At 38.3% G+C, this 23,672-nt stretch overlaps 1 pseudogene; it reads right to left on the bottom strand.

Annotated features, from left to right (window-relative positions):
* Positions 1 to 9,638: 9,638 nt before the first annotated feature.
* LOC114682743 lies at positions 9,639 to 11,279 on the bottom strand (annotated as a pseudogene).
* Between the last annotated feature and the right edge of the window lie 12,393 nt (positions 11,280 to 23,672).

Below are 23,672 nucleotides of genomic sequence, written 5' to 3'. Positions count from 1 at the left end.
GCTGGGAGTATGTTTAGGGGGACAGTACAGAAAGTGATGACTAGAAGCAGTGACATTTCAGGGTCAGGTAGAAACCTGTTGCAAGAGAAACTCCCTGGTGTCTACAGGATGATCACAGCTAAGACTCCTAGCAATAGCAGATGTATGGCCTGAACTAGCCATCCCCTGTGATTAGGCAAGACTTCTAGTGGAGGAATTGCGACATCAACCAAGCAACATAACTTTCAACCTACAGTCTTTCCTGCCTATGGTATGTACATGGGTAAGGGTGGTACAGAGATTGTAAGAGTGGCCAACAAATGCCTGGTTCAGCCTGAGACCCATACCAAGAGAGTAAGCTCACCCCTGACACTTCTGGGAATGCCAAGATCCATAGGCTGGATGACCCAGAGACATAGGATGGAAACAGACACGATTAGAAGAATAAAAAATGTCAATGTAATGATGCCTTATGATATTCTATTATATTCATAGATTGACACCTAGCCCAATTGTCATCAAAGAAGCTTCACTGAGTAACTAATGGAAACAGTTTCTGAGACCCATAGGAAAAATTAGGTATAGCTTGGGGAACCCTGCTGAAGACAGCAAAGAAGGATTGTATGGGCCAGAGAGGTCAAGGACATCACAAGAAAATCCAAAGAATTCACTTATCTGGGCTTATTGCATTTCAAAAAGTGCCAACAACCAGGGAGCCTGGCCTAACCCATCTACATGTATGTGATGGTTGCATAGATTGGTTATCATGGAACACTCCTAAAAGTGGGAGCAGAGTCTCTAACTAATGCTTTGTCTGGCTATTGGAAACCTATTTCTCATACTAGGTTGCCTTGCCAGCTTTTATACAAGGGGAGGTGCTTAGACATACTGCAACTTGATATGCCATGTTGATATCTATGAGAGACCTGCCCTTTTCTGAACAGAAATGGAAGAGGAGGAGATTGTGTGTGGGGGGGAGGGGGTAAAAATGAGGTTAAGGGAGAGAATGGAAAGAGGAAGACAAAACTACAGTTGGTATGTAAAATAAATTAATGTAATTTATAAATAAATAAATGAAAAACAAACAAACAAACTAAAACTTGTAGGTTAGCAAAACTTAAAGTCACAGAATCTGGATGCAGAAATTTTCCTAGTGGGCCAGTATAGGTGGTAGTGAGTACTACAAGTCCCTTTTCCATCCCAGATTCTTAGACCTGTGAATTCTGGTATGAGAGAAACCATACCATAATTGAACACTGATTCAAAACATATACTACCTTCTGAAGAATTATTTTCCAGCCTTCCAGGCTGCTAACACCTAAATAGTGCTGTATCTATGTCTTCAAAAGACATTCTACCATTCTATCTGGCCAGCTGCTTCAGCAAGGTGGGAACAGAGTAAAAACAGTGGATTCCATGGTCATGGCCCCACAGTTGCACTTCTTTGTTCATGAAGTGAGTTCCTTCGTCAGAAGAAATACTATCTAGAATAATAAGAATGTGGAGAAGGCATTCTGTGTAAGTCCACAGATGAGAGTTTTGGCAGAAGCATTGTGTTTGGGGAGGGCTAATTCATGAGCAGAATAATTATTTACTCCAGAAAAGACAAAGTATTATCCTTTTCACAGAGGTAGTAGCCTAACATAGTCAGTGTGCCACCAGGTAACTGGCTGGTCACCATGGTGAATGGTGCATATCTGGTCCTCAGTTTTGGTCCCTTGAAATAGAATATCTTGTATTCTGCAGCAGCTGTAGCAAGGTCAGTGTTGTTGAATAGAAGTTCATGTTGTTTATCCTGTGCATAACCTTCATTGATGGGGAAAGAAGCTGACTGACCATAGAATGGGTCTTCCTATCTACTTGATTATGGAACTCCTCTGCTGAAGTTGTATTCCAATTAGCATTTATATGGGACAAATGTATCTTCACATCATTTGACCATTTGGAGAGATCTATCCACATTACTTCTTCCCCAGATGACTTTCTCACCAATTTTTCAATCTTCTTTTTAAAGTCCCCCAACTATCTAGCCAGTGCATTGGCTACAGCCCATGAAACACTAAAAAACCACATACTGCCCATTTTTCTTTCCAAATGAAATGTATGACCATGTACCAACTAAGGTTCTGCCCACTATGAAGATTTCCCTTTGGGACAGCCTTGAATATGGTTGTATTGCGCAGCTGTCTGTTTCTGTGTAATGCCTACATGACATTTATAATCATCAGTAAACCAGGTCCTATTTTTTCCTAAGTTAAATGATCATAGGGTATCACTCATGAGGCTACAGGTGAGTGTTTGGCAAAAGATACATTGCAATGGGATTATAAACCATAGGCATTGAGTTATCTACTTCATGTAACTCTCTTGTGCCTGCAGGACCACATTGGGGCCATTCACATATATACTACTTCCACTTGATAATGGATTGCTTCTATGCATGTCCCACTTAAGACTTAGTGGGACAGATAACACCCAGTTCATGAGGGTCAGCTCAGGTCACATGGTAACTTGCTGGCCCATTGTCAAACATTCAGTTTGACACTAAGGACCAATGATAGGACAAAATCTGTCTCTTAAAGGAAGAATAGTTGTCTATAGATGATGTTAGAGGCTTTCTTCAAAATTACAAAAGGTTTCTTCTGTGATAATCCTATAGGGGCTTGCCTAAGGCTCCCAACAGCATCCCCATTTGCCACTGACAATTCAAGTATCATCAGGTCTGCTGGATCATATGGTTCAACAGGTAGAATAGCCTCCACAGCAGCCTGGTCCTGTTGAAGAGCCTTCTCTTCTAGGCACCACACAAAGCTAGAAGCTTTCTGGGTCACTTGGTATATGGGCCAGAGTAACCTATCCCAGTGAGGCTTGTTCTGTCTCCATAACCAAAATATGCCCACTATACTTTGTGCTTCTTTCTTGGTGGTGGGAGGAACCAGATGCAATAACTTATCCTTCACCTTCGAAGGAGTACCTTTGCAAGTCCTATCTTACTGGATTCCTAGAATTGCACTGAGGTAGAAGTTTAATTTTCATTGGATTTTCCTCATGCTTTGATGTACATATGTGTTACCAACAATTCCAAAGTGGTTTCTACTTATTAGATCCAATCAGCAAAATATTGTTAATATATTGAACTGATATGATATTTTGTGGATGATACAAAAATTCAATATCCCTTTTAACTAAGTTATGACACAGGACTGGAAATTCAATACATCCTTGATGTAAAACTCTAAAGATATAGTGCTGTCCTTGCTAACTAAAAGCAAATTGCTTTTGGTGGTCCTTATAAACAGGAACAGAGAAAAAGACATTTCCTAGATCAATAGCTGTATACAATATAACAGGAGATATGTTAATCTGTTCAAGTAAGGACACCACATCTGGTGCAGCAGCTGCATTGGAGTCATACTACCTGATTGAGTTTTCAATAGTTAACTGTCATTTTCCATGGTCCATCTGTCTTCTGCATTGGACAGATATGAGAGTTAAAGGGAGTTGTCATGGGAACCATCATCCCTACATGATTTCAAGTCCTTGATGGTGGCACTAATTTTTGCATTTCCTCTGTAAATGCAATAGTGGTTTTGATTCACTATTTTTCCAGGTAGAAGCAACTCTAAAGACATACTTTTAGCCTTTCCAATTGCAATATCCCTTACTCCAGAGCTCAGAAAACCAATCTAAGAATTCTGCCACATTCTAAGTCTGTATATATGTGTGTATATTTATGTGTGTATATATTTGAAGTGATAAACATATACATGTAATTATGTATTCAGGGACTGGGGAAATAACCACAGAATGAGTTCAGAGACACACTGGACAGTTTGTGAATCTTATTTCAGCCAAATTCAATTTATCATCTGACCCCCATAAGCCCCTATTTTAATGTGGATTACACAATGCTTCTTGGGATCTCCTGGAACCAGTGTAAATTTAGAAGTATCCAACTGGCCTCAAAAGGACTGTTTAGTTTCTTTCCCCTAGTGTATATTTACCTTGTAAAAGGTCATAGGTCCCCTGGGGAATGAATGGAGAAATGCTAATCATAAAATTTTAGGTGTTTATCAGGGTCATTCCTCAGGGAAACCTGGTGCTCCTTTCTTTTTTTTTAAATTATAATTTGATTTAATATTACATATCAGCCACGGATTCCTCTATCCTCCCTCTTCCCCACTCTGCCCTCCCCTCCCCCCAGCCCATTTCCCATTCCCATCTCCTCCAGGGCAAGGACTCCCTTGGGGATTCAGCTAAACCTGGTAGATTCAGTCCAGGCAGGTCCAGTCCCCTCCTCCCAGGCTGAGAAAAGTGTCCCTGCATATGGTGGTATTCTAATTGTACTGAAATGTGATTTTGATTGTATGTTAATAAATAAAGTTGCCCAGGGGTCAGAGCTATTAGAGCCATAGCAAGAGTGTGGCGGTGGTGGCACACACCTTTAATCCCATAGATCTCTGTGTGTTCAGGGATACAGCCAGCATTGGAGACATATGCCTTTAAGACCTAGGGGGCTGTACATTCAGACAGTGACGAGGCAGTCACGTGTTTGGGTTTACAACCAATGAGAAGGCAGAACAAAATACTATAAAAAAAACAAACAGACAGGATATAGCTCTCTTTCGGGAAGCTGGGACAGCAGGAGGAAGGGTGAGATTTTAGCTCTGAGTTCTGACCTCTTGGCTTTCTCTTTTACATTGTTTCTGTGTTTCTTATTTATTAAGACGGTTGGTTACATCTACACCTGCATAGGTTCCAGGTTCCAAACAGTCAGCATATGTACTGAGGACAGGTCCTGGTCCCACTGCCTGGATGCCTCCCAAACAGTTCAAGCTGATCAACTGTCTCATTTATCCAGAGGACCTGATTCAGTTGGGGGCTCCTCAGCTATTGGTTCATAGTTCATGTATTTCCACTAGTTTGGCTATTCGTCCCTGTGCTTTTTCCAATCTTGCTCTCAACAATTCTCACTCATACAGTCCTTCCTCTTTCTTGCCGATTGGACTCCTGGAGCTCCACCTGGGGCCTGGCTGTGTATCTCTGTATCTGCTTCCATCAGTCATTGGTTGAGATTTCTAGCATGACAGTTAGGGTGTTTGGCCATCCTATCACCAGAGTAGGTCAGTTCGGGCTTTCTCTTGACCATTGCCAGTAGTCTTTTGTGGGGGTATCTTTGTGGATTTCTGGGGACCTCTCTAGCACTTTTCTTCTTCCTATTCCCATGGGGTCTTCATTTATCATGGTCTCTTTTTCCTTGTTCTTCCTCTCTGTTCTTGATCCAGCTGGGGTCTCCTGCTCCTCTAAGCCCTCGACCATTGCCCTTCATTACCCCACCACCACCACATCCAGTTTGCTCATGTAGATCTCATCCATTTCTCTGTCATTCAGCGATTCCTGTGTCTTTCTTAGGGTCCTGTTTTCTAGGTTGCCTCCCTGAAGTTGTGAGTAGGAGTCTAGTCATCTTTTCTTTTTCATCTAGTATCCTCCTATGAGTGAGTCCATACCATGTTTGTCTTTCTGAGTCTGGGTTACCTCACTCAGGATGATTTTTTTCTAGATCAATCCATTTGCCTGCAAATCTCATGATGTCATTGTTTTTCTCTGATGAGTAGTACTCCATTGTGTATATATACCACATTTTCGTTATCCATTCTTCAGTTGAAGGGCATCTAGGTTGTTTCCAGGTTCTGGCTATTACAAACAATGCTGATATGAACATATGAGCATGTGCCCTTGTGATATGATTGAGCATTCCTTGGGTATATGCCCAAGAGTGGTATAGCTGGATCTTGGTGAAGATTGATTCCCAATTTTCTAAGAAAGCACCATATTGATTTCTAAAGTGGCTGTACAAGCTTGCATTCCCACCAACAGTGGAGGAGAGTTCCCCTAGCTACACATCCTCTCCAGCATAAGCTGTCTTCAGTGTATATTCAAGAGGTTTGAATCTACAAATGGACTCATGTCTGGAAATTGGTTCATGGGAAGATATTCTCTTTTGTAAAGATCCAACATAGTTATTCTATAATTTGTTTGAGAATTTTTCTATATACACACATCAAACAAAAACAACAAAAGCTTCTTATGTATTTCATGCCTGCAAATATTGGGGCTGATTAGCCAATACCAAAGATCCATATGAGTCATGTCCCCATAAAAATCACTTTGTTTGTGCTGATCATTCCAGGTACATTTTGTACATTGCTTTGTCTATGTTCCCCACTACAATAACTACAATCACCTTGCCTTTGGCAATTCATTGCTGCTACCTGGCCTCTGTTACTCATTACATTTATCTCATTCAACTGAGCAACAGTGTCTCTAACTCTAAAATCTGGCATAAGGAACAGGACAACAAGAAAGCTCTTCATATGTGCTAGTGACCTTTTTTACCACTTTGCATCTTATAAGATTAAAGAAGCAGTTGTCTTTGAGTCCTTCCCACTGTGGAGGATGAGGTCCTATATAGTATACACATTAGCATTGCAGTTTCCTGAGCCATAAAATCCCTTCATCAACAAGAAGCCAAGGGATATAAGACATCTGAAGAACATTTTCTGTAGGCCATCTTTTAAGAAATTCTTCAGCCAACCATTCAAACAAACTTTTGATATATGTTTTAACTGTATGATCTTCTAAAGTAAAGCTCCCATTTCCACTCAATGAATCCATATCAGTAAACTTAGCCTGATCCAGTTTTATATTCCTTCCACAATTATCCCACACCTTAAATTCCATTCCTACATATATTCCCCCAGATTTTCTGCTTGATTGAATTACTACATCCACCATAAGCTCTTTAGTTGTGTAGTACATCTCTTCATGGACTACACTTTCTTTCATGCAGTAGCCTGGCTACTCTAGTCTTAAGACTGATTATAGGTCTTGTAGGCCATGAGAACTATCAGTACTGTCTGTCATCTCCTTCAGGGAAAGTTACTGCTGGTTTATTATACAATAAATGATCAATTTCATCAGTGAAATGTGAAAAAGGCAACATTTCAGGGAATGTGAGTGGGAATACATTTTCTGATGAGAGTGGGGAGAATATTATCTCAGGTGAGATAACCTGTAGATGAATTTCTAAACAGTCTTATTAAATAAGAAACACAGAGCCAAACACAGGGGTGCAAACCATAGAGATCAGAGCAACAGCCACCAACTAACCTTAGCTCACCATGTCGCCATAGCTTCCCAAAAGAGCTTCTTTCTGTCTAACCTGCACCTTTATTTTCTTGTTGTTCTGCCCTCTCATTGGCTCTTAACCTAGACACCTCACTATACATCCAGGTCTCTATGGTTGGTACTGGGATTAAAGGCGTGTATCACCACACTTGGCTGTGTCCTTGGACACACACAGAGACTCTGCCTGCCATGTGATTAGATTAAGGGAGTGTGCTACCACCACCTGACTTGTGTTTATGGCTTGCTATTACCTCTGATCTCCAGACAAACTTTCTTTATTAACATACAAATAAAATATCACATTTCAGCACAAATAAAATATCATCACAAAAATCCAATGAGATTCTGAGGATTCAAAGTTTTTAGTTTCAATAGTGTCCTCCCACATATCTCCATCCCAAGTTAAAGGATTTCCTTCTTTACCAATCAGTGCTCTGACTTTAACATCATGCACCCTCCAAACACTGATACTTGAATGTTCTCTGTAAATCTGCCAACATAATGACGGCTTGAGTTTATTTTCCCACACTTGAGCTCTGTGACTGCTAGAGAGAAGATTCTCTTCAAAGGCATACTTAGAAACCATTAGACTATGTGCCTCTGAAGCTGTTGAGCTTTATTCATTGAGTTCATTATTATCCAGAACCTTATTCTGGGACACTAAAGGTTGCTTAATTTTATCATTGAACATATTTTTCCTTTGTCAATTTATCTGGAGATGTTAGGAGCAACCAATGAGTGTAATCATTTTCCTTATTTTTTCACAATTTGTCAGTATTTTTATATAGTGAGTCACCAAATAGGTTTTTGCTCACATTTTTAATATAGGGATAATCTAATGCATTTATCTGCTTAAGACTGTAAAATGATTCATACCCATGGGAGTTTCAGACTCTCTGAGCTTCTAGGAGATGTTTTAGTAACTGAAAAGTTTTCAGAAACTGTAGCTGTTGAAAAATTAGAATGTTTATTCCAAATAGTTAAAAAAAATGGGTCCTTATAATTCTGTTGCTCTAGGACCACTCTGGTCCCAATGTCTGTGTTAGTCATGGTTCTCTAGAAAAACATAACTTGAAGAAAGAAGTGAGCATGTTGCTATTGAATATAGCCTTTGCGAATGCAAAAATTGCAAAATTAGTATATATCTATGTTGTTTGTGACTTACAAACTTCACTGCTATTGTTTATTTTATGAGAAAAAATGATTCTCCTGATTATTCAATTTTGTGTTAAATTTTAGCTTCAGACATAATCACCAATTAGTTTTCAGCAAAGGAAACATATTTGTGATTATGATAAATTCTATTTTGAGTAATGGCAACTTGGCCACAGTTCTTCCATGAGGTGAGGCTGACTCTGCTTATGATGGCGTAGTCACAGTCTTTCATAGTGTCATGTTACTGTCATGATGAATTCAAGTGTTTGATTCCTCCTTATATATTTTGCTCAGATCATATGCACTATGTGCTATATCCTGTATACTTTCTTCCTTTTCTAATGAGGAAATCTTCTAATTAAGATTTTAAAGTATTAAATAAGAGACGCTTGAGTTGATCAAGTTACAAATTAAATTCATTAGCTACTTAGCCAGCCACAGTTTCTTAGTTCTAACTAGTTTCTCAGAATGTGCTAAGCACTTTCAGAATTAATATTAATGCCTTGGGCCTTGATTGTACTAATAATTAACTAGAAGAGTAAAATTATTTTATAATAGTGCCTTATTTTCTCCCAATATAAAGCATAGATACTGAAAGCCAAGTTTTATATTTTTTAAAGTTCACTCTTTTATTCTATTTGTAATTTGGGGTTCTGTAGGCCCTCAGATGCAGTGACATTCAAGCAGAAAATCTTTAAAGGCAAACAAACTTCCTTAGCTCATTGACCTTTCTCTCATTTGATGAGCATTTGGACATTTTAGACGCTGAAGGTCAAAAAGAAATCTTTATATTTATTCTTAGTTGTAATATATGTACAAGGTCAATAATCTGTGTTAAATGTGCTCAGGGAATTTTATTTTCTACTGACACATTGTATTTCTCAATGTATACCCATATATGTACTTGAACTAATCAGTATGTGTATATACATGTTTTTATATATATAATATTTTTCTTTGATTTTTGAGATATATATAATGAATACATTTAAATAAATATGCTTTGTTAGTGACTTCCATAACTTTAAAAACCAACAATTAATTGATAATGGTAAGATGATCATGTTAAATATTCTGTAGGATGTTATATAATTTGATTTATCAACTTACCTTAGCTATATATATATATTAAATAAAATTATTTGAAACTATTGCCAATGCAGAATTTGAATTATCTGAATGAATTTTTATTGTTGTTGTATTTTTCTTACTTTGCATTTGTTCATCTATCTATAGATATCCACAGTCTTCTGGCTATCATATATATCTATCCCTTCATTGACTTCCAGCTATCAGCTATCTATGTATTTATGTCTTTAGATAATTAAATTCACATATAATAAGAATTTTGAGAACATCCAGGTGGTCTTATCCCTCCAGCCTAAATGGTCACCCAGGCCCACCAAAAACCGCCAGCCCAACTGTAGACAACCCAAAAAGAGGGCAAGAGCCAGAAGTAGGAAAGCACCCACTAGCCTAAGAAAACGGGTGAATAGCCCCACTGTGCTGTGGGATGTTCTGTATGTCCTGTGGGAGCCCTTCTTGGGTTCTTTGTGGCGTTACCCAGCAGGTCCGCATAGAGGATGATTAGGACCATGGGCCTGAGTGCAGGTGTTTGAGATGGTCTGCACTTGGCTGTGCTGGGGGATGGTCTGTATGTCAAGTTGTTCTGATTGTGGCTAGGCAGGAAGGATAGGCGGGACTAACAGAGAGGAGAAATAAAAGGACAGGAAGGCAGAAGGACTGGCTGCAGCCGCCGCCATGACCAGAGACACTGCAGCCGCCGCCATGACCAGCAGCATGTGAAGACGCCGATAAGCCACCAGCCACGTGGCGAGGTATAGATTTGTAGAAATGCGTTACTTTAAGATATAAGAATAGTTAACAAGAAGCTTGCCAACGGCCATACAGTTTGTAAGCAATATAAGTCTCTGTGTTTACTTGGTTGGGTCTGAGCGGCTGTGGGACTGGCGGGTGACAGAGATTTGTCCTGACTGTGGGCAAGGCAGGAAAACTCAAGCTACACCGCTGCACAGTAAAAGCTCTGGCTTGGAAACAGGGCCATCACCTGGACCCAGCCCCCCAATCTCCCTGCCCAGACTCCCACACAAACTCGAAAAAGGTCCAGATCACTGTCTTTCAGCTGCCTGCCTGCATAAATGAGATGGCCACAAGTTTCTACATACTCTCCCACCAATACTAGAAGTTCAATCAGCCACCAGAAGCTCGCCTGTCCAAGCTGACATAGTTCCTCTACTCCCCACAGTCCCAGGCCTCTGTGCTTATCCGCCTGATTTCATTTTCAGCCCAGCAGATGACGACCAGGGGATCTGGGATCTCTGCTTCCACTATCCCGAGTATCCTACTTGGTCTCTTCCTCTGGGATGGGGGTTTCTTCCCACTGGACACACGTGAGAAATCACTGGGAAATTTAAGAGGTTCTTCATCATCATATTCTTCTTCTAATTCTTTATCTTCTTCCCCCAAGGCTGGAGAGGTGCAATGGTGACAGAAGTTGCTAGAAGAGCCATCTCCTTCCTCAGAGTGAGTCCCTTCTGGGACTCCAGGGCTTCCCCGGCAGTTATGAGCAGATGGAATGGAAGGAAAAGAAGGGCTCCCATCCTCCTGGTACCCAGTCTCATTATCTCTTGAGAGTTCCTGGTCTACTCCTGACTCTTCCGAAGACGCGTCACTCTCATCAGGGTAACCTCCTTCCCTAGGTGGTCCCAGACCCCTTGGAGGAGCATGGCTTGGATCCGACCAGTGGGCTGGGTTGGGGGCTGTGTGTACTTAGGACGTGAGGCAGCGGGTATCATTAGGAGCAGTCTCCGTTTTTCCCTGAGTCCTGAGAAAGAAAGTTTTTCAGGATGCACAGAGGGTCCTGAGGTCCTGAGGGAGGCACCACAGCTGTGATGGGCTCCACACAACCCTCCTTCTCCAGGGTGCTTATGGGCCATGACCCGGGGGTTTTCTGAGGATTTTAGGTCACAGCCATCATGGTAAGTTCTACTACCAACAGCAGCTGTAACTCCTCCCCTTCGAGCAGCTATGCCTGAGGCCAGAGGGAGCTACTGTGAGCAGATCTCCCCCCCCACACACACACACCCCCTCTGGCTCCACCTCCTGCTTACTCGCCTCTTCCACCTTCCATCCCCACTGCAGCGGCTTACTTCCACTTCCAGGGTCACTGGGGAATAAAAAACTGGAAGGAAAGAGAAAAGCGGTTGGCGAGCCTGCGCAGCTGGCTCAGGAGTCAAGTCTGTGGAATTGGGGTAGCTTAGGCATCAGTACGGTGAGCAGTGAGGCAGTGTTGATGAGGAAATGAGCAGCATCATACTTGGTGTAGAAGCTGGCCAGTAGGTAGCTAGGGAGAAAAAAAAAAAATAGGATGACTAAGGTTGGCCTTCCATACCCACATTTATGCCTTTCCAGTGATTTTTTTTTCCTATTTTGAATTACTGGTTTTATTGCATATAGTCCTTTGCAGTCCAAAACAACTTTAACTAAATCAACAGTATTTAATATGAGGTTTAGGATGTAAGTAGGCATTATAAATCATATTGTTTGATAATCCCAGGCATTAATCCGAGGACTAATCCCAGGGCCTGTGCTTGCTAGGCAAGCGTTCTACCACTGAGCTAAATTCCCATCTCCTGTTTGCTAATTGTTAATGATAAATTGCAAATGACAGCCAAAAAAATAATTTTGAATAAATAAATAATAAAACATTGCAATGTACAAAGGAGTTATTATTGTTTTACTCTATAAGTCCTTGGTGTCCTTATCCACGATGTGTCAATATCATAGCACAACTCTATATTTTACCATTTATGTATTAAAAAACTAATTAGACCAAGTTTATTACAAAGCTTAGTTTCTTTATTATCTAATCCCAGCATACTTTTATAAGTAATTTTCTGCTACTACTTTTTTGGGACATTTTATACTCCATTCATATTGTAATATTAGGTCACTCACATATTTCAAAAAAAAAAAACCTGCATTTCATTGCTCCCTATTGTTTAAGATATGGCATTTGCTCGTGACTTTAAGTCACAATTTGTATTGGACATTCTTTGGCAAAGTACTAACCCTTCTTCACTACCATTTTGCAGTTTTCCATTCATCATATTCATGATCATTCTTCATCCCATTCTTCTTGAGAAGTCTCTTTTCATCTATTTCAAATGACATTTACGATCATATAGATTCCCCATTTTCTCTACAACACAGTAAGCTGACTGTACTGTCATAGTGAAGATAGGCAGTCCCGAGAGTAAAAAAAAAATAATACTCATTCCTGCATGGACAATCTTTACATGTGACAAATGACTGTTTTATCAAAAACCTAGGTTTATTGATGTCTTGTTATAGAGCAATAAATAACTGATACTACCATTTTAAACTTTGGATAAACTTTAGTCAGTAAATCATCCTTTGTCTTTAATGAAGACTGTGAGAATTGACCAAAATGGTTGATGACTGTGAAATGGAGCATTTTCCCTGAACATTGCATGGGGAATGGATGACAAAATAGGAAGAATATTTTCTGGCCATGAGGAATTTTGTCTCAGTGAGAATTTACATTAACTCTAGTCTACTGAAGATGTATAGCTAAAGATATATTTGTAGGCCACCATGAAAGTAAAACTATGAAGTTAGAAGCTGTAATGGCTGTTTTGTGTGTTAACTTGACACAAGCTAGAGTCATTAGAGAGAAAGGAGCCTCATTCAGGAAATTCCTCTATGAGATCCAGCTGTAATTTTCTCAATTAGTGATCAATAGGGGAGGGCCTAGCCTATGATGGCTGTTGTCATCCCTGGTCTGGTGGTCCTGGATTCTGTAAGAAAGCAGGTAGAGCAAGCCTGTGGAAGCAAGTCAGTAAGCAGTTCCCCTCCATGGTCTCTGCATCAGCTCCTGCCTCTAGGATCCTGCCCTATATGAGTTCCTATCCTGACTTCCTTTAGTGATGAACAGCAATGCTGAAGTTGTAAGCCTAATAAACACTTTCCTCCTCAACTTGGTTTTTGATTATGGAATTTCATCACAGCAATAGAAACCGTTAGCTAAGCTATTGAACATATGAGCTGTTTGTGAATTTAGTTGTTGAAAATTTGCCATGATAAATTTCTATTCTCCTTTGGCCATTCAAATTTTTGAAGGTGTTGGTGTGTATTCACACATATTTTAGCATGTGTATTTTTGTGAATACGTGCATGTGGTGGGAAATGTGTTTTCTGTGGCCCATTTTATAGCGAATAACTTGTGACTGTTCAGAGGAAGTAATTGTTGCTAAATTTACTATAGGCTGTATGAATTAGTGCTAAATTGGAATTAGCCTGAAGCTAATGACTCAAACTATAGCTTCCTGACTTACCAGTTTTGTGATTGCACTTGAGTTAGTAGATCTCCCTGATGATACTTGGTACTTTGTTTTGGGTATCATGTTTGTGAACTATATGCTTTAAAATCTGTAGAAGTTTTGAAAATATCAAGTTCCCTATATTTAGAACTGTTTTTTTTTAAATTAACTGAATTAGTCCTTTGTTTCTGAATGTGGAATTTCACTAGTATAAAGTAATATCATTATAAAATATGATACAGAAATGTTTAATAATCAATCTTCTTATGTGTAATACAATTAAAAGCTAGCAAATATAAATTGCAGGTTTGATTATCAGCCCCCATAAAGTAGCTTAAAAACATCTCTAATTCCACTCCCAGAATATTTGATGCATTCTTCTAGCCTCTGAGGGCACTGAGAAATCAAGTACTACAAAGGTATACATGCAGGGAAAAACACCATTCATAAAATAAAAATACATAGTGAAAAAAATCCAAGATCATGAAGGGATTAACTGTGTATTTTCCTGTAAGGATACATAGTTGTTTTTTTTTTTTATTTTATAGATTGTGACTAGAACAATTCAGAGTAAATTTTTGTACATGGTTATGGTAGTTTGAATTTAATTGGCCACCACAATTTCCTATAGAGTGGCACTTTTAGGAGGTATGTCATTCTGGAGGAGGTGAGGTCTTGTTGGAGGAAGTGTGTCACTGTTGGGGTGGGCTTTGAGGTCTCATATATGCACAAGCCATACCCAGTCCTTCAGTGCACTTCCTGTTGCCTTCTGATTAAGCTGTAGCCAACATTGTGTCTTCCTTCATTGCCTGCACACCACCATGTCCTGCCATGAGGATAATGGACTGAACCTCTGAATTGTAAGCTGCCACCCCAATTAAATATTTTCCTTACATGAGTTGACAAGGTCCTGGTGTCTTGACACAGATATAGAAAGCATAACTAAGACAAAAGCTGGTAACAGGGACCGGGGTACTGTGTGAAAGGCCTGATCATGTTTTGTTTCAAGGAATTTGGATTTGGGTACTTTGGGCTAGGGAGGCAGTGAAATGCTTTAACCACTGTTTAGTGGGCCATGTTAGTAGGAACATGGATGATAGTGGTGCTAAGAATGATTTGAACTGTGGGGATCAAGAGATTTCAGAGGAGAATTTTAGTATAACCTAGCAATGGTTCTTGTGATATTTTGGTGAAGAAAGTGCATGCTTTTTGTCTTTGTCTGTAACGTTTGTCTGAAGCTAAAGTGTGTTTTGCATTAATTCCACTGGCAGAGGAAATCTCAAAGGAGCCTAGTACAGACTCTGTTGTGTGGTTACTAGTGGTAACTCTAAGGAAAAGTTATAATGAAAAGGAACAAGCTAAGCAGGGCAAATTACAAAATGTAAAATTTAAGAAGAAAAAGAACATCAAAAATTGGAATGGAACTAAGTCCTGTGTTCAAGGAAATACACAGATTAAGAAATGTAAAAAAGAGAGTGTTGACCTCCAGGCAAGATTCCACCCAGCTAAGTTTCCAATTTGTAAAAAGAAAGTAAAGAATAATTTAGAGCCTGGTGTGGTGGTACACACCTTAATCCCAGCACTCAGAAGGCAGAGGGTGGAGCACCTGTGAGTTTGAGCCCACTGTGATCTACAGAGCAAGGTCAAGGACAGCCAAGTTTAGGCAGTAAAGGTAACAACCAAAAACAGAAAGCTGATGAAGATGTAATTTAATGAGGGGGACATGTTCCTGCCCTAAAAAGCAGCATAAATTAGCAGCTTTGGCCCAGTGTTTCTTGCTTTAGAGTTAAGGATAAAAGAAATTAGTTATAGAATTTGCCTCTGTGCCTAAAGAATGCTGGGCATGTGTCAGTGGTATCCCAGAATGAAGACCTAGAGGGGCCACTAAGTGAAGCCTTGAAGATGAAGCCTGGATTTCTTTGGAGACAGCAAGATGTTGGAGATAACAGAGATGTGGAATACCTGCCAAGGAGAGCTTCTAACAGGGAGTGGAATCAGCCCAAGAGAAAGAAGTGTGTTGCAGTCAGTAAAGCTAAAAGGATGTGGAGATCTGAATAGTGTTTTGAGATCAAACATGGAGATTCAGAGTTTAGAGTTTGTCCAGTTGGGTTTTGGTGGTGCTTTGGTCCAGTATTTCCTCACTATGCTTCATTCCCTACATTTTTGAATGGTAATGTATGTCCTGTGCCATTATATGTTGGAAATGTGTGATCTGTTTTTTTGTTTGTTTGTTTGTTTTGATTATATAGGGGATTATAGTTAAGCAGTTGTATGTCTCTCAGAAGAAACTTTGAACTATGGATTTTTAAACATTGTAGAGACTGTGATAGACTTTGGAGACTTTTGAAGTTGTGCTAAATGCATTCTGCATTATGATATTGTTACAAGATTATAGCAGCCAGAGAGGAGAATGTGATAGTTTGAATGTAATTTGCCCCCATAAGCTCATATGGAGTGGCACTATTAGGAGTTGTGGCTTTGTTGGAGGATTTATATTCTTGTTGAACACAGTGTGTCACTGTGAGAATGGGCTTTAAGGGCTCTTATATGCCCAGGCCACATCCAGTGTCTTAGTCTACTTCTTATTGACTTCTGATCAAAATGTATCCAACACCCTGTCTGCCTGCACGCCTTCATGTCCCATCATTGTGATAATGGACTGAATCCCTGAAACTGTAAGCAAGTCACTCCAATTAAATATTTTCCTCCTAGGAGTTGCTGTGGGCATGGTGTCTCTTCACAGTAATAGAATCCTTAACTAAGGCAATGGTCTAATATAAAGTTTCAACTTCATTTGTATGTTGATATCTTTTTTAACAATATCTTTTCAGGAGATAACGTACTTTCTCCCACACTAACTATACTCAAAATGCTTAAGAAAAGTATTTGAGCAATATATGTAGAATTTTATTTATGGGAAGCTAATTGCTTCATCAGTGAATATATGTGTCTTTGTGAATATACATGTATATTTACATGCACATACATACATAAATACATATGTAATTTGTGGAAGTATTATGTAATGTTTTTTGTTTGTTTATTTTTAAAAGAGTGACTATGTATTCTATGTAGACCTAGATATTCTGAGTCTCCCTTTGTAGACCAAGGTGGTCTTGAACCCAAAGAATGCCACCTGCTTTTGCCAACTGACTGTTAGGATCAAAGGCATATGCCATTCCACCCAGTGTTATTCATTGTTTTGGGTAATCTACCTATAACTATATTTGAAATAAGAAGGCTTACAATAAATGTCTTGGTTTGGGTTAATATTGTTATGAATAAACTCCATGACCAAAATAAATTAGGGGAGGAAATGGTTTATTTGGCTTACACTTTCACATCATATTCTATCACTGAAGGAAATCTGGGCAGGAATTCAAGTGGGCCTGGAACTTGGAGGCAGGGTCTAATTCTTAGGCCATGGAGAGGTGCTGCTAACTGGCTTGTTCACCGTGGCTTGCTCAGCCTGCTTTCTTATAGCATACAGAACTACCAGCTCAGGGATAGTACCACTCACAAAATTTAGAGACCTCCCCAATTTTTCACTAATTAAGAAAATACCCTTCAGCTAGATCTAAATGGACACATTTCCTAAATCGAAGTTCTCTCCTTTCAGGTAATTATCAAATTTACATAAAACAAACCAGGTAATAAATATGACTGTTATAGGTCTGCTTTTTAAAATTATTTGATTTTTAAGTTTATAATATAATTGTATTATTTCATCCTTCCCTTTGCTCCCTCCAGACACCTCAGATTCATGGCCTATTTTATCAATTATTGTTACACACACACACACACACACACACACACACACACACACACACTATCATGTTTTCATTATCAATTCTTTGGTAGAAGGACACTAAATTGTTTCTATGTCATAAGCTACTCTGAAGGAAGGAGCAATTAATATGGCTTCTAACAGTTTCAATGTTTCAGGTTTCACTTTAGATCTTTGATCCATCATAAGCAGTTTTTGTCCAAGGAAATAGATACACATGTAATTTCACTTTTCTGCTTTTGGACATCCAGCTTTCCCAGCATCATTTGTGGAAAATGGTTTTTGCTTCTACTCCAGCATCCATCTTTGACATCTTTGTAAAATATTAAATAGTTTAATTTATGTGTACTCATGTTTGGGGTTTTGATTTTGTTAAATTGGTCTACATACATGTCTGTTTTTGTGCAAGTACTGTACTGTTTTTATTTTGATGGTTCTGCAACATATCTTAAGATCTGGAAGGATAATCCTTCCAACTTGTTCTTTTTGTTCAAAGCTGTGTTTGTTATTCAGACTCTTTTGTTGTTCCCTATGAATTTTTAAATATTTTTTTATTTATATGAAAAATTAAATATGTATTTTAATTGAGTTTGTATTGAATTTATAAATAGCTTTTGGTAAAATAGTAATTTTCACAATCCATGAACATGGGGTTCCTTTCCATCTTATAATGTCTTATCTCTTTCTTCAGAACTTTACAATTTTCATTGTAGAGGTCCTTTACTTCCTTAGTTTTATTCCAAGATATTTTCTTTTCTTTATTCTTCATCTTTTTTCTTTGTTCTTCTCTCATACAATACATCCTTAATACAACCTTTCCATCCTTCCCTCCTCCCACTGCCCCACACATAACTTCTCTCTCCCTCACATCACTTGCTCTTCTGTTTCCCTTCAGAAAAGATCAGGCCTCCAAGTACTATCAATCAAACATGGCATAACAAGTTATAGTAAGACTAGTCCATACCCTCAATATCAAGGCTGGGCAAGGTAACTCAGTAGGAGAAAAAGGGTTTTACTATCAGGAAAAAGAATGAGAGATACCCACAATCCCACTTTTACAAGTCCAACAAAAAACCTAAGCTAAACAAACATAATATATGTGCAAACGGGCTAATGTAGCCTCTGTCCGAAGTTGCTACTTCAGTCTCTGTGAACTTCTGAGCCCTACTTAGTTGATTCTATGGATTGTGGTCTCCTGGTGTCCTTATCCTTCTGGTTCATACAGTCCTTCCCCCTCTTCATGGGAATGTCCCAGTTCTGTTTAATGTTTGAGTGTGAGTCTCTGTATCTGCTCCTATCATCTGATGGAGGAAGCCTTTAGATGTGGCTATACCTCTCTTAGGCGTATACCAAAAGATGCCCCATCTTACTGCAAGGACATTTGCTCAAATATGTTCATAGCAGCTTTATTCAAAATGGCCGGAAACTGGAAACAACCAAGATGTACTTCAAGCAAAAAATAGATCAAGAAAGAGGTATATTTACACAGTAGAGTTTTACTCAGCTATTAGAAAAAAAAATGGCATCATGAAATTTTCAGGCAAACTGATGGAACTAGAAAAAAAACACCCTGAATAACCCAGAAAGAAAAGCATGATATAGGCCACTTAGAAGTGAATTTTAGCTATTAAGTAAAGGATAGTCACACTATAATACACAGACCTAGAGAAGTATCTTTTTTAGGGTTGCTATTGCTGAGAAAAGACACCATGACCATGGCAACTATTATAAAGAAAACATTTAATTGATGATGGCTTGATTAAAGTTCCAGATGTTCAGTCCATTATGATCATGAAGGCAAGCATGGCAGCCTGCAGGAAGACATAGTGCTAGAGCTGAGAGTCCTATATCTTGTCTCAGAAGCAACAGGAAGTTGACTGACTGTCATAGTGAGGGAAGCTTGAGAAAAAGAGAACCCAAAGCCTACCCCCTCAAGCAATACCACACATCCTAATGGTGGCATTCCTTTTGGCTGTCATTTTCTTTCAAACCACCATAAAAAAAATAGATAAAGAGGTCTAGGGGGGGCACATGGATCTTCCTGGGATGGTAAAACAAATACATTTTGTGAATGCATGGAGGGTGGGTGAGAATGGGAGCTGGAGATATCAGATGGGGGAGAAAAGGACTGAGAAAGAAGTATTGAGAGAGAAGACTGGAAGAGGTGGGCATTTCTACAGTAATGTGGAAAACCTTAGTATTGAAAATTTCCTGGAACTTATGAGGGTGACCCTAGTGAGAACTCTTAGTAACAGAGGATATGGAGTAAAAATTGGCCATCTTTTCTAACCAGACTAGGCTCCCCGTGGTGTGACTGGAACAACAATGCAGGCACAAAACCTCTGAAACATAATGTGCTGGGGTAATGGTGACTCAAAACTTGTGGAAATGATGCTTAGCACAATTGTCAGTAGATATTTGATTTTCTTTGAGGCTGTTGAGTTTGGGGTGTGTATATAATCTCTTTCTCTGTATGTTTGTTGTTACTGTGTAAAAAACTCATGGATTTTCCCAAGCTAATTTTGTATCCTGCCACATTGCGGAATTGTTTATCATTTCTAGAAGTTTTCTCCTAGAATATTTGGAATTGCTAATGTATAGTATTATGTCATCTGTACAGAAGAATAGTTTAATTTCTTCTTTCACTATTTGTACCCTTTTATTTCCTTCTCATGGTTTATTGTGCCTGCTAGCATTTTGATCATAATACTGAGAAAGGGTGTGGACAGCAGACATCTCTGTCTTGTTTCTCACATCAGTAGAGTGGTTCAAACTATTCTCGATTTTTTGATGATGTTCCTGAGTTTCTCACATATAAATTTTCTTTTATTTGAGATATGTTTCTTTTAGTTTTACATGTTCCAGGATTTTTTTTAACATGAAGGCATATTATACTGTTGAAAATCTGTTTATGAATCTATTGAAATTAACATGTGACTTTTGTCTTTAAGTCTATTGATGTAGTTTATTGCATTTATTGACATATGTAGTTTGAATCATCCCAGGGTTTCAGGGATAAAGCCAACTTGATTTTTAAATATGATCTTCTTGGTATTTGCTTGGATTCTGTATGGTATTATTTTATTGAAGTTTTTGCATATGTTTTCATTTGAGATATTGGACTGTAGTTTTGTGTTATTGTGTTATGTCTTCAACTGGTTGAGGAGTAAATTAACACGGGCTTGGGAGAACAAGTTTGGAAGTGCTCTCTCTCTCTCTCTCTCTCTCTCTCTCTCTTTCCTCCCTTCTTCCTATCTCTTTCTTTCTTATTTATTCATTTATTTTTGAATAGTATGAAAAATGATTGGTTGTTGGCATTTTTTAAAACCTGGTATAAATCTGCTGTGAATCCATCCTGTCCTGACCTTTTTTTTTTTTTTAGCAGACTGGCTTTTATTACTATTTTGATCTCCATTTTCATAGATTTGTTTATCTTATTAACTTCTTGGTTTAATATTGTTATTTTAGCTGAATCTATAAATTTGTCTATTTTTTTATCTTTTCCAGATTAATACAGTACTTTTTTTTAAAACATTCCAATTTAATAATCTGAATTTCTATGATGTCTATTGTAATGTTCCTTAACAATCTCTGATTCTATTCATTTGAGCTATCTTTTTTTTTTTTTCGTTGGTAGGATCAAGTGTTTCTCAATTTTATTTATCTATTCAAAGAACTTCTTCTTGGGGTTGGGGATTTAGCTCAGTGGTAGAGCACTTGCCTAGCAAGCACAAGGCCCTGGATTCGGTCCTCGGCTCTGGAAAAAATAATCAACACAAAGAACTTGTTCTTAGTGATTCTTTTTATTGTTTTCCTTGTTTCTATTTTATTAATTTCTTCTCTAATTTTAGTAAATATTGCCATCAACTGGGTTTAGAGTTACATTATTCTTTTTCCCCCAAAATTTCTGATCTTTAATAGTAACTCATTTATTTTTGTTCTTTTGAATTTCTTAATGTAGGTACTGAGAAGTATAAGTTTGTGTCATGAGAATGCTTTCCATTTGTCCCAGAGATTTGTTGTGTTGGATTAAGTGTTATTGCATGATAATACAATTCACCAAGTTATTTCAAAATTTTGTTTTCCAAGATTTGTATTATGTCCCAGGGTGTGCTCTTTTTTAGAGAAGCCATGTGTGCTGCTGAGTAGAATATATCACTTATGGTGTTTGGGTGGAATATTTTGTATATATTTGTTAAATACAATTGATATATTTATGTTGATATTTTATTTGTGTTGAAATGTGATTTTAATTGTATGTTAATAAAGTTGCCTGGAGATCAGAAGTCACAGCAAGCCATAAGCGGAAGTCAGGTAGTGGTAGCACATGCCCTTAATCTGATCACATGGTAAGCAGAGTCTCTGTGGTCAAAGACATATCCAAAGCAAGGTGACCAGAACTTTTAATCTCAGTACCAATCACAGAGACCTGGAGGTCTGTATAGATAAGCAGTGATGAGGGAACCATGTGTTTGGGTTTAGAGCCAATGAGAAGGCAGAACAGAACGGCAAGAAAAAGACAGGACACAGGAAGAAGGTCTCTCTCTCAGAGGAAGGACAGCAGCAAGTGGTAAGATAAGGTCGTCTGAGCTCTTGGTTACTGCTCTGATCTCTGTGCTTTTAACTCTGCATTTGGCTCTTTGTTTCTTATTTAATAAGACTGTTTAGAATTTCTTTTTTTTTTCCTGGTTTTTCGAGACAGGGTTTCTCTGTGTAGCTTTGCGGACTGTTTAGAATTTCTACATATATTATGTCAAAGAGTTCTGATATTTCTGTTTATTTCTTGTCCAAGTTACCTTTCTACTAAAGAATTTGGGATATTGAAATCACCTACTATTAATGGGTTGTTATTAACCTGTGTCTTTAAATCCAGCAGATATTATATATATATATATATATTGAAACTGGGTGCACCAGAATTTGGAGAATATATGTTTAGGAGAGTAATGCCTTCCTGGTCGTTTCCTTAATTAGAAACAATTTTCACACTTCATCTCCTCTTATTAGTTTTACTTCAAAGTATGTTTTGTCAGACATTAGGGTAACAACACATACTTGTTTCCTAATTGCACTTCACGGCAGTACTTTTGTCAATCCTTTTACTCAAACATGGTTCCTATCTTTAACACTAAGATGTGTTTCTTGTAGGCCAAATTTACATGTATTTTGTTTCTTGATCCATTCAATCACTCTGTTTCTTTTGATTGGAAAATTGAAGACACTGATATTTAATGTTATTATTGAAAAATGTGTGTATTAATTGTCTTCCTCATGTTATTGATTTTAGATATTATTTGTCTGTGTTTGTGGGTGTGTGTTTTCTTGGTGGTATATTGTATTTTAGTAGTTATGGCTTCCTATTTTCTTCCAAAGTCTCTCTGTTATGCTCATTTACTTCTTCAACCCGCAAATTGCCTTCTATATTTTCTTTAGGTTGTTTGATGGATATGTTTTTATGTTGTTTATATTGTGGAAAATTTCCTTTCTCCTTCAACTGTTGGCAGGATTTTTGCTGAGTATATTAGTCTAGGCTCCACATTATGGTCTTTTAAGATTCTCTGAATTTCAAATTTTCCATAGAGAAATCAGCTATTCTGATGAGTTTTCCTTTGTACTTGACTTTTTTTTAAAATTTGGCTTTGTTTGTTTGTTGTCTATGTGTTTATGTTTGTGTGTGTGTATGTGTGTGTGTTTGTGTATGTATTTGTGTGTATGTCCTTTAAACTCTTTGAATTCTTTAATAAAGTTGATTATTCTTCTTTTTAAGGTCTATGTCCAGGGGCTCATCATCTAGATGGCAAATATTTCTAGGAATATTTGGTTTTGGAGAAGAGGTGGTGTTTTTCATATTGTTGTTTTTCTTGTGTTATGAGATATTTACATGTGAATTTCTTAGGCTAGTTCTGTGTCTTGGGAGGGACAGATCAGCTTGGGGCAGAAGAGAGGATATTTCCATGGGTTAGGACAGAGGTTGGAAATTGTTTAGGTACAATGAAGTCAGTTGGACAAAGGAAACTGGGCTGGTATATAGGATGCACATCTTGGTTCAAGTGTTAATTGTGTGGGTTAATCTCTTGGATAAAGCCTAAAAATTGTGGAGCAAGCAGAGATGATCAAAATATGATAGAACACTGGATTTGGGATCTTGTAAGACATGATATATTGAGGAATGTACCTAGACAGAAGGGTCAGGTAGACTC

Source organism: Peromyscus leucopus, chromosome X (assembly GCF_004664715.2).
Source record: "Peromyscus leucopus breed LL Stock chromosome X, UCI_PerLeu_2.1, whole genome shotgun sequence".
NCBI classification, from domain to species: Eukaryota; Metazoa; Chordata; class Mammalia; order Rodentia; family Cricetidae; genus Peromyscus; species Peromyscus leucopus.
This window is presented reverse-complemented; position numbering and strand designations above follow the sequence as displayed.